General features: G+C 21.8%; 1 protein-coding gene across 1 annotated transcript in view; it reads left to right on the top strand.

Moving 5' to 3' along the window:
• The first annotated feature begins 2,041 nt into the window (after positions 1–2,041).
• The window catches only part of LOC129615919 (gamma-aminobutyric acid type B receptor subunit 1-like), a 122,616-nt gene continuing 116,638 nt past the window's right edge, over positions 2,042–8,019 (top strand). Inside the window, exon 1 of the mRNA XM_055531345.1 lies at positions 2,042–2,156. The gene's annotated coding sequence lies outside the window, so the exon portion shown is untranslated. The remainder of the gene's footprint in view (positions 2,157–8,019) is intronic.

Here is an 8,019-nt window from a genome sequence, read left to right as displayed (position 1 = left end):
GATTTTTTCAATAAAAAAAAAGAAAAAATAATTTTATTAAAAAGAGATAATAAAAATTAACTGTTCTAAAATTTTAGAAAACAAAAAGAAAAACTAAAAATATACAAGAATAAAAAAAAAAATTATTAAAAAAAAAATTCTAATATTAATCGACCGGTTATTTAATTTTTTTTTTCGTTTTTAAATATATATGTATAAATGGTTATATGTACATACATACCTTATTATAATTATAAAATGTTTAATAATATACAAGAGTTATATTATTATAATATTTTTTTTCTGTTATAAATTAATGTATTTGTGTCAAAAAGAACATCTTTCTATATGCTTTTTAAAAAAATTATCTACATGTAATCTATACACACACACATAATATGTGTATATAAAATGAGTAAACATGTACGGACATGTACACATAATATATATATAAAGATATTTTATTGGTAATTAATAAAGGAATAAAATAACAAGAATTAGAATTGAAAAAAAAAATATTGAAAAATTAAAATTATTTTGATATTAATTAAAAATTTAAACTGTTATACAGATTCGGAAAAATTCACAATTGAAAAATGTGTGTGTTCTTATATTATACTCTTTGTGAAATTTAATAAATATTAAATTTTGTTAAAATATAAAAAAAAAAATAGAAATATTCAATATTTATAGAAACAATCAAATTAAACAAAATAAATGGAAATTAATTATAAATTCCTAATAATTATTATTAAATTAAATATTTCGTTGCAATTTTCAAATATTTTGAGTATATGATAAAAATATATTTTGCATTTATTTTATTACTTTTATATTAGAAATTATTTTATTATTTAAAATCGTAGACCAGATCGCAAAGTCCACAGCTGAAGTTTGTTTATACTGAATGTTAAATAATTATATAGAGTGTTGTTTATTTAATTTGTTAATTAAAATTTATTATAATTATGTTAAATTCAATATAATAATTATGTTAAAAAAATATTTTACATAAATTCTCTGTTAAAATTATAAATTTCAATTAAATGCTCCTTAGAAAATTTATTATAAAATTTCTGTTCAGTTCCAAACTATAATTCAAAAATAGAATATACAAATAATTGAACATTAAATGAAAAATAATAGTATTAATTAATTATTATTATAAAGAAAATTAATTGTTAATATTATGAAAAATTGAAATAATTATAAATTTTTGATTTATTTTAAATTGAAATTAATTTTAAAAATTTGCGTTAAGATTTTATTAATATTATTAAAACCAAATAACAAAGAAATATTAAAATTACAGAAAAATTGCATACCTTTAGGATAACACTATTGTCATTATTAAAATTAAATTTCAAATTTAAATGGAAAGTTTTTGTTTGCTGTGAACAAAATTATTATAAAATTATTGTAAATTCAAAAAAATAATTAAGTTTAATGTTATTTAATCTGTTATACAATATTATAAATTATAATTAAGTAGTTTATAATAGGAAAATAAAAATAATAGAATTTTTTTTTATTTATAAATTTAGATTAATTAAATAAAATAAATTACAATTATTAAAAACAAATATTTAATCTTAAAATTAAAAAAATAATAATTAATTTGTAAAAAATTAAAATTTAACAAAAAAAAAAAGAAAAAAAAAAAGAAAAGTGTTGTGAATATTTATAAGGAAAAATAAATTAATTGTGTATATCGTAATTTTTAAAAATTTAAATAATATTAAATAAAAATTATTATATTAAATAAATATTCATATTGTTTTGTGAATTACAAAATTGTAAATTAAATTAATTTAAAATTAATATAAAATTAATATAAAATAAAATTCAAATTAATTGAAATGCGTGTGTATGTATGTTGTGTATAAAATATGATGAAGAAAAAATAATATTGTGAATTTTTATTTGAAATTGGAAAAAATTAATTTTTTTCTTTCCTGAAATTATAATTTAGAATTATGAAAAAATTATAATAAAATATTATACTTATTTAATTGTAATATATATATATATAGTGAAATTGTATATTCGCACAAAATATAATAATATAATAATAATAATCATACGGTAAAAGCAAGTTTCGGAATATACGGGCATAAATTAAAAAAAAATAGCAATTATTAATTCTTTTGAATTGGATATAACACTTTAATTGAAAAGTAATTATTTTTTATAATACATATATATTTTGTATTTTTTTTGAAATATTTTTACGATATTAATAAAATTATTACATTTTTTTCGCAATATTATGTAAATTATTAACAAATTGATTCAAATATTATTAATTTGAGTTAAAACTGTAATACTAATTATATTTTACTGTTATTTGTATTGAAATTCTCTTCCAACATTCGGTATTAAATTCCTGTAATTTATCGTAAATTAAGTATGTATATATTCTCAATTTTGTTCTCAATTAGTTCTTAATCTTGTTCTCAATAAGTTTTCAATATGTTCTCAATATTACCTGAAAATTATAATTTATAAAAATATTATCTGGTTATAAAAATTAAATTGTAACATAGAAAGAGAGCAAACCGACATGACAGTGATTGGCATAATAATACAGTCTAAAGTAGCAAACTACAATGTGGTGTTTAATGATGATATAATTTTTTGTTTAAAGAATTAATCATAGTTCTTATAATTATTCTCTCATTTGTAGCTGCTGTTAATGAATTTATTGTTATCAAACGTACATGAATATTTGTGTTAAAATTCTCTTTTATCTTGTAATCATTTAAACAATTATTAATGTTAATTAATTATATTTAATTTCAAAATATTTAAATTAAAATAATTTCAAAAGTAGAAGCAATTTTATAAAAATATTTAATATGTAAAATTAATTTCTAAGAAATTTTCTAATTAAGAAATTCTTTAATGAAGTGAACTATCAATTAAAAGTTTAATTATTTTATACATACTGTGTTACATTCTCACTGTTGAAATCACTTAAATAAATTTCTTATCTTTTTAGAAATATATAGGTAGTGTTTATAGCATCGATGTCAAAAGTGCGGCCCGTGGGCCGCATGCGGCCATTTTCTTATTTTGGTGCGGCCCTCTAGAACGAATTGTTAAAATATTATTATGGTTTAAACTGTTTTGATTTTGTTGGCCAAAAAAAATATTTGGTGGCTGTAGTATGAAAAATTATTTGACCCAACCCAATATTTTAAGACTTATAAACCCAATATTTTAAGACTTGTTCAACAGAAGCAGTGTCACTCAGCTCCCAGTACTTCTAATAAAAAATAAATAAACGTTTATACACCTTAAAAATTGAATTAATTGTTTTATTTTGTGGCCCTTTTGTCATATAGAATATTGGAAATTGGCCCATAGTTTCAAAAGTCTTGACATCTATGGTTTATAGTTTCAGGAATTCGTTAAGAGTATTTTAAAAGTAGTTCATTCATATTCATTTCAATTACACAGTTATAATCAACTTAACTTTGATTATTTGATTATTACATAATGTGGAAACTCGTTATTGCGATAGTTTTGTCATTTTGAAGCAAACAATTGTTTTAGGGTTTAATAAGGATTTATTTAGAACTTTTTATTAGTTGATATTCGACTTGTATTATTACTATAGAAAATTTTCTAATATTCTTTGAAAACTATAGGGTAATAATTCAAGTTCTATTTCATATTAATTTCATGGGGTTCAGCACTCTTAAACTGAAATTCTCAACCAATTTAGAAGTATTAATTGTTGATTAAAATGAAATCAAAATGAATAGTTTTAAGTTTGCACCGGCATATTCTCAGCATATTAATTAAAAATTACGATAAACACTTGAGGTACTCAATTGGAACTTTACAAATTATTTTTTCAAAAGAATATTTTAATATTTTATAAGAGTGTCGTGACCGCAAATGGCGCAATTTATTGTAATTTACAAGGCAGAATTAAAATTTAGTAAATTTTTCATTGCATACTTTTAGGAACTTCAATGTTAAAGTAAGGTTGTTCCTTTTTTTTTCAATTTTTAAAATTAAAATTATTTTTGGAATACTTTTTACTGTAAGTTTTTCTGAATTAAGTGAACAACATTCTTAATTTATTAAATTTTCTTTGACAAAAAAAAAAGAACGTAAAATCAATTTTCTATGAAACATTATTGAATTTTAACGAATCCGTGGGCATAAGTGGATACAAAATAAAATTGGGAAGAATAGAAAAAGAGAAAAATTTTCAAGGACAAAAAAAAAAAAGAAAGGAAAATGTCAGTATTTTTTTTTTTCATAGAAAATTAATTTAAATTTAATATTCTTTAATATAAAAGAAAATTGAGTTTTCGTTTTTGCTTAAATTAATGGGAAAAACTTGAACATGAAAGGAATAGAAAAAATCTTTCACTATTTAAAAATTTTCTATATTTTTAATAAAAATTTTTAGAATTTAAATAGTAGCTTTAGTTGAGATATATTGATTGAGCAATGATGAGCAAAAATGTTCATTTCATTTGATACAACTTCATCTCTTTAAATTTGTTTGGCATTCTTTTGAATTTATTTGAAATGCAAGTGAAAATATTGCACTTGCTTAATATTATTTTGTAAAAATTTTTCATAAATTTTGATAATTTTCAAAATAAACTTGAAAATTTTCTAAAAACTCTATAACATTTTAAGATTTAAGTACCTTATTTAAAAAAAATAAACTCGTAGCTTTAAATTCTACCTCAAATTAACTTTTAAAATGTGCAACAATTTGAAAAGAATGTTCTTTTAAAGACCATATAAAAATTCTTCAATTTTAGAATTATATTGGCAAAAATATGCTTAATCAAAAATTTCTCTTCCAATCATAGGGTATGACGTCACAAACTATGAGTCGAATTACTTGCCCCATCTTTTTGCTCTACTCAAAAAATTGTTTGCTAAGTAATATTATTAAAATTGTCCTATTTAATTTTGTCAAAAATACATTTATAATCCAGATTTTATGAGGTGAAATTAATTTGCCGAAAAATTTTCATAATGAAAAGACAAAAATAATAATAGACCTGTACAATTTATGAAATATTAATAGTTTTATTTCTAATATTATAAATTGTTGTTTTCATAAATTTAATTACAAAATTTCTATTTTAATAGCAAATGTTTAGCCTGAAGGTATGCAATTTATATTTAAAATTATTTGTTGAATAAATTCAATTTTAATTAAAATTGTTTTTGCTTTAATTCCAATACATTTTTTTTTAATTTTAAAGTATAAATAATATTAAATTGGGAAAATGTATGGTAATAAATTCAATTTCAAGTCTAAACATATTATTTTTATAAAATTAAAATCTAAATAAAACAATTAAAATTATTTTATAGTAAAAAAAATAAGGAAATTCGGGGAAATTTTTGTTATTAAAGAACTATAAAAAAATTATTTAATTATGTTCTTAAAATTGCGGTTTTTATGTCCTTTATTTAAAAAGGTTGTATTTTGAGTTAGATCCATTCGTGCCAGGAGAGAGTCCCGCTTAAGTGTCATTTTGCAGTCATCACACTTTTTATTATAAGAGGAACTGCTTAGGACAAGCAATAACTGTAGAGTAACAAAACAACATGTAGAGTAACAAAACAAATTTAATCATTGCATAGAAAAATGTTCATATTTTAGGATACAACAGTGAATTAATTGATTTGCACTACTTTCAAATTTCAATACCTATAAGTAATTGAGGTAGGCTTATTTAAAATACTACTAAAAAAATTCCATTTCATTCCTAAGCTTTAGGAACTTAGCAGCTTCCAAAAATTCTAATCAATAACTGTGATGATTTTTAATTTTAATCATTACACAAAATTGCATAACTTTAGGATGAGCAATGTACTCAATCTTTTAAATAAATCTAAAAAAAATTAAATGAGGCGTTAATATAAAGCCCGAATTTAGGGGTTGATTGCAAGAGTTAATAATTATACTTTTCTAATGGTATTGAATTTACCGTTAGCTTTCTTTACTTAGAGGAATTTTTAGAAGCTTACAGTGTTGGAAATATAAGGTGGCAAAAATTCGAATTTTACAAAATTTCGAAAGGAGGAAAATTTTTTTTGAAAATCTTATTTTGACAGCTCAGCTTAATTATTGTACTCGTATTCTAGCTTAATTTTTTTAGTAAAAATTTTTGATATTTGATATTCCAATTTTTTTTTGTAATGCACGTACCGAATTAGTTTAAGTAGATATTATTTTGTCTTCTTTTCTTACTTGGATAGGAATAGAATATTTTATTAAGATATTGTTATAGAAACGTCAAATTTATTTTATACTTTAATTCTTATTGTCTTATATCTTTATGATATCCTTGAAGAAAACACATTTTTGTACTTATTTTTTTTTTATAAAGAAAGAATAATAACAGAAGAGTACTAAACATGTAAATGTTTTGGATCATTGAAAATTTGCATTGAAAAAAATTAATAAAGTAAAATATGAAATTACATTTCTGCGTCATGGTATCCAGCAGAGCATCACCAGGTTCTGTCTACCCAGTTCAGTGAGTCCCTCCAGATAATATCAAGCAACAGCAGAGAATATACTGAGAACGAGCTTAGTTTTTCACTGGTTTATTGACTATCCGGCATGACTACTATTTCTCGCCCTTATTGATGATCTAAGTATGGTTGTATATGTTGCACCTGTGCAATAACATTGCCACTCATTAATTAATTATAATAATCCAATTTATAATTAATTTTACACTCTTCTAATTATTATAAAATTGCCAGTAATACTCGTTTTAGAACCTCAAATATTTTTAATGTGTTGTAGTCCTGTAAGAGCTATTTCGTTCATTGCTTGCAAAAGTAAATACCGTAATGGAATCAAATCAATCGATGGAATGTAATGTTAATGTAATGTTAAGATTATTGCATAAAAGTCAATACCTTTATTTTTTTAATTTATTAGGGAAAAATTCGAAGAAAATTTTAAATTCAGAGCTTCCTCAAAATCATGTCGATTACAGTATAAAGTAATGTTAAGAACAATTCGTTGGCAATTGCTTCATACCTCTGTAGCTCAGTTGGTAGAGCTTCCGCTCAGAGGGGGAGCGGTAGGTCCTGCTAGCAGTAGGCCAGTTCTAGGAGAAAATTTGTTTTATTTTTCTGTTCTCTAACTAGTTCCTTTGATTACAACATTCAGCTGTTCTGCAGTTGTATGAAGAAATTTCCACTGAGTTAATATTCCTCAAAATATTTGTAATCAAATGAATTTACAAGAAAACCACAATTAATTGAATATTAAATCCCATACAGATTATACTTTTATTTTCTCCCCAAATTAATTTCTTAAGGATATTTTCAATTTATCTTCCAATTTTTCTAATACTGTTGTCAATTAAATTTTGATTACATTCATTATCCTTATTAATATATGGGCATCATACCCCGAAAAATATTCTTTATTAAAAGTATAAAGAACTTTGTCGATAATCTACTGTACTCTCTGATAAAAATATTTTATATATAGAATAAGATTTGTACACGAAAAGTATTTTCATGTCTTGTTTTTTTTCTTCACTTTTCCGAATAAAGTTCAAGACATTTCAAGGACAAACACATGTTTTATTTTTACTTTTTTCTTATTTTTTGATTTTTTGTTAATAATTTCTCTTCATTTTTATTTTTTTCTTTTGTTGCTATCATTGTATTCAAATATGTTTGTGTCCTACTGTGGTGCTCTTTATAACAGAATGGGATTGATATTCAATGGAACAAACAGCAAAAACAAAAAGAAAAAATGAGAAAAGAAGCAAAAATGTGAGAGCAAAAAAAAATAACCTTTGTGAAGAGTATTTTATTTAAATTTGAGAATGGAAAGATATTAAAAGTGAATGTTACAAATTATGGGAGTATTTTCAACTTTTGAGATTCCAAATCATCTAGGGAATAGTGTTGTTATAGTTATTGTTGTTCTTATTGTTGTTATTATTGTTGTTCATGTCATATACTTCAAATTTATGTGTTTGTATTTTATTTATTTAAGAAATGAATATCCGTTTCCTT

The sequence above is a fragment of the Condylostylus longicornis genome, unplaced genomic scaffold (assembly GCF_029603195.1).
Source record: "Condylostylus longicornis isolate FDR11 unplaced genomic scaffold, ASM2960319v2 ptg000005l, whole genome shotgun sequence".
Taxonomy (NCBI): domain Eukaryota; kingdom Metazoa; phylum Arthropoda; class Insecta; order Diptera; family Dolichopodidae; genus Condylostylus; species Condylostylus longicornis.
This window is presented reverse-complemented; position numbering and strand designations above follow the sequence as displayed.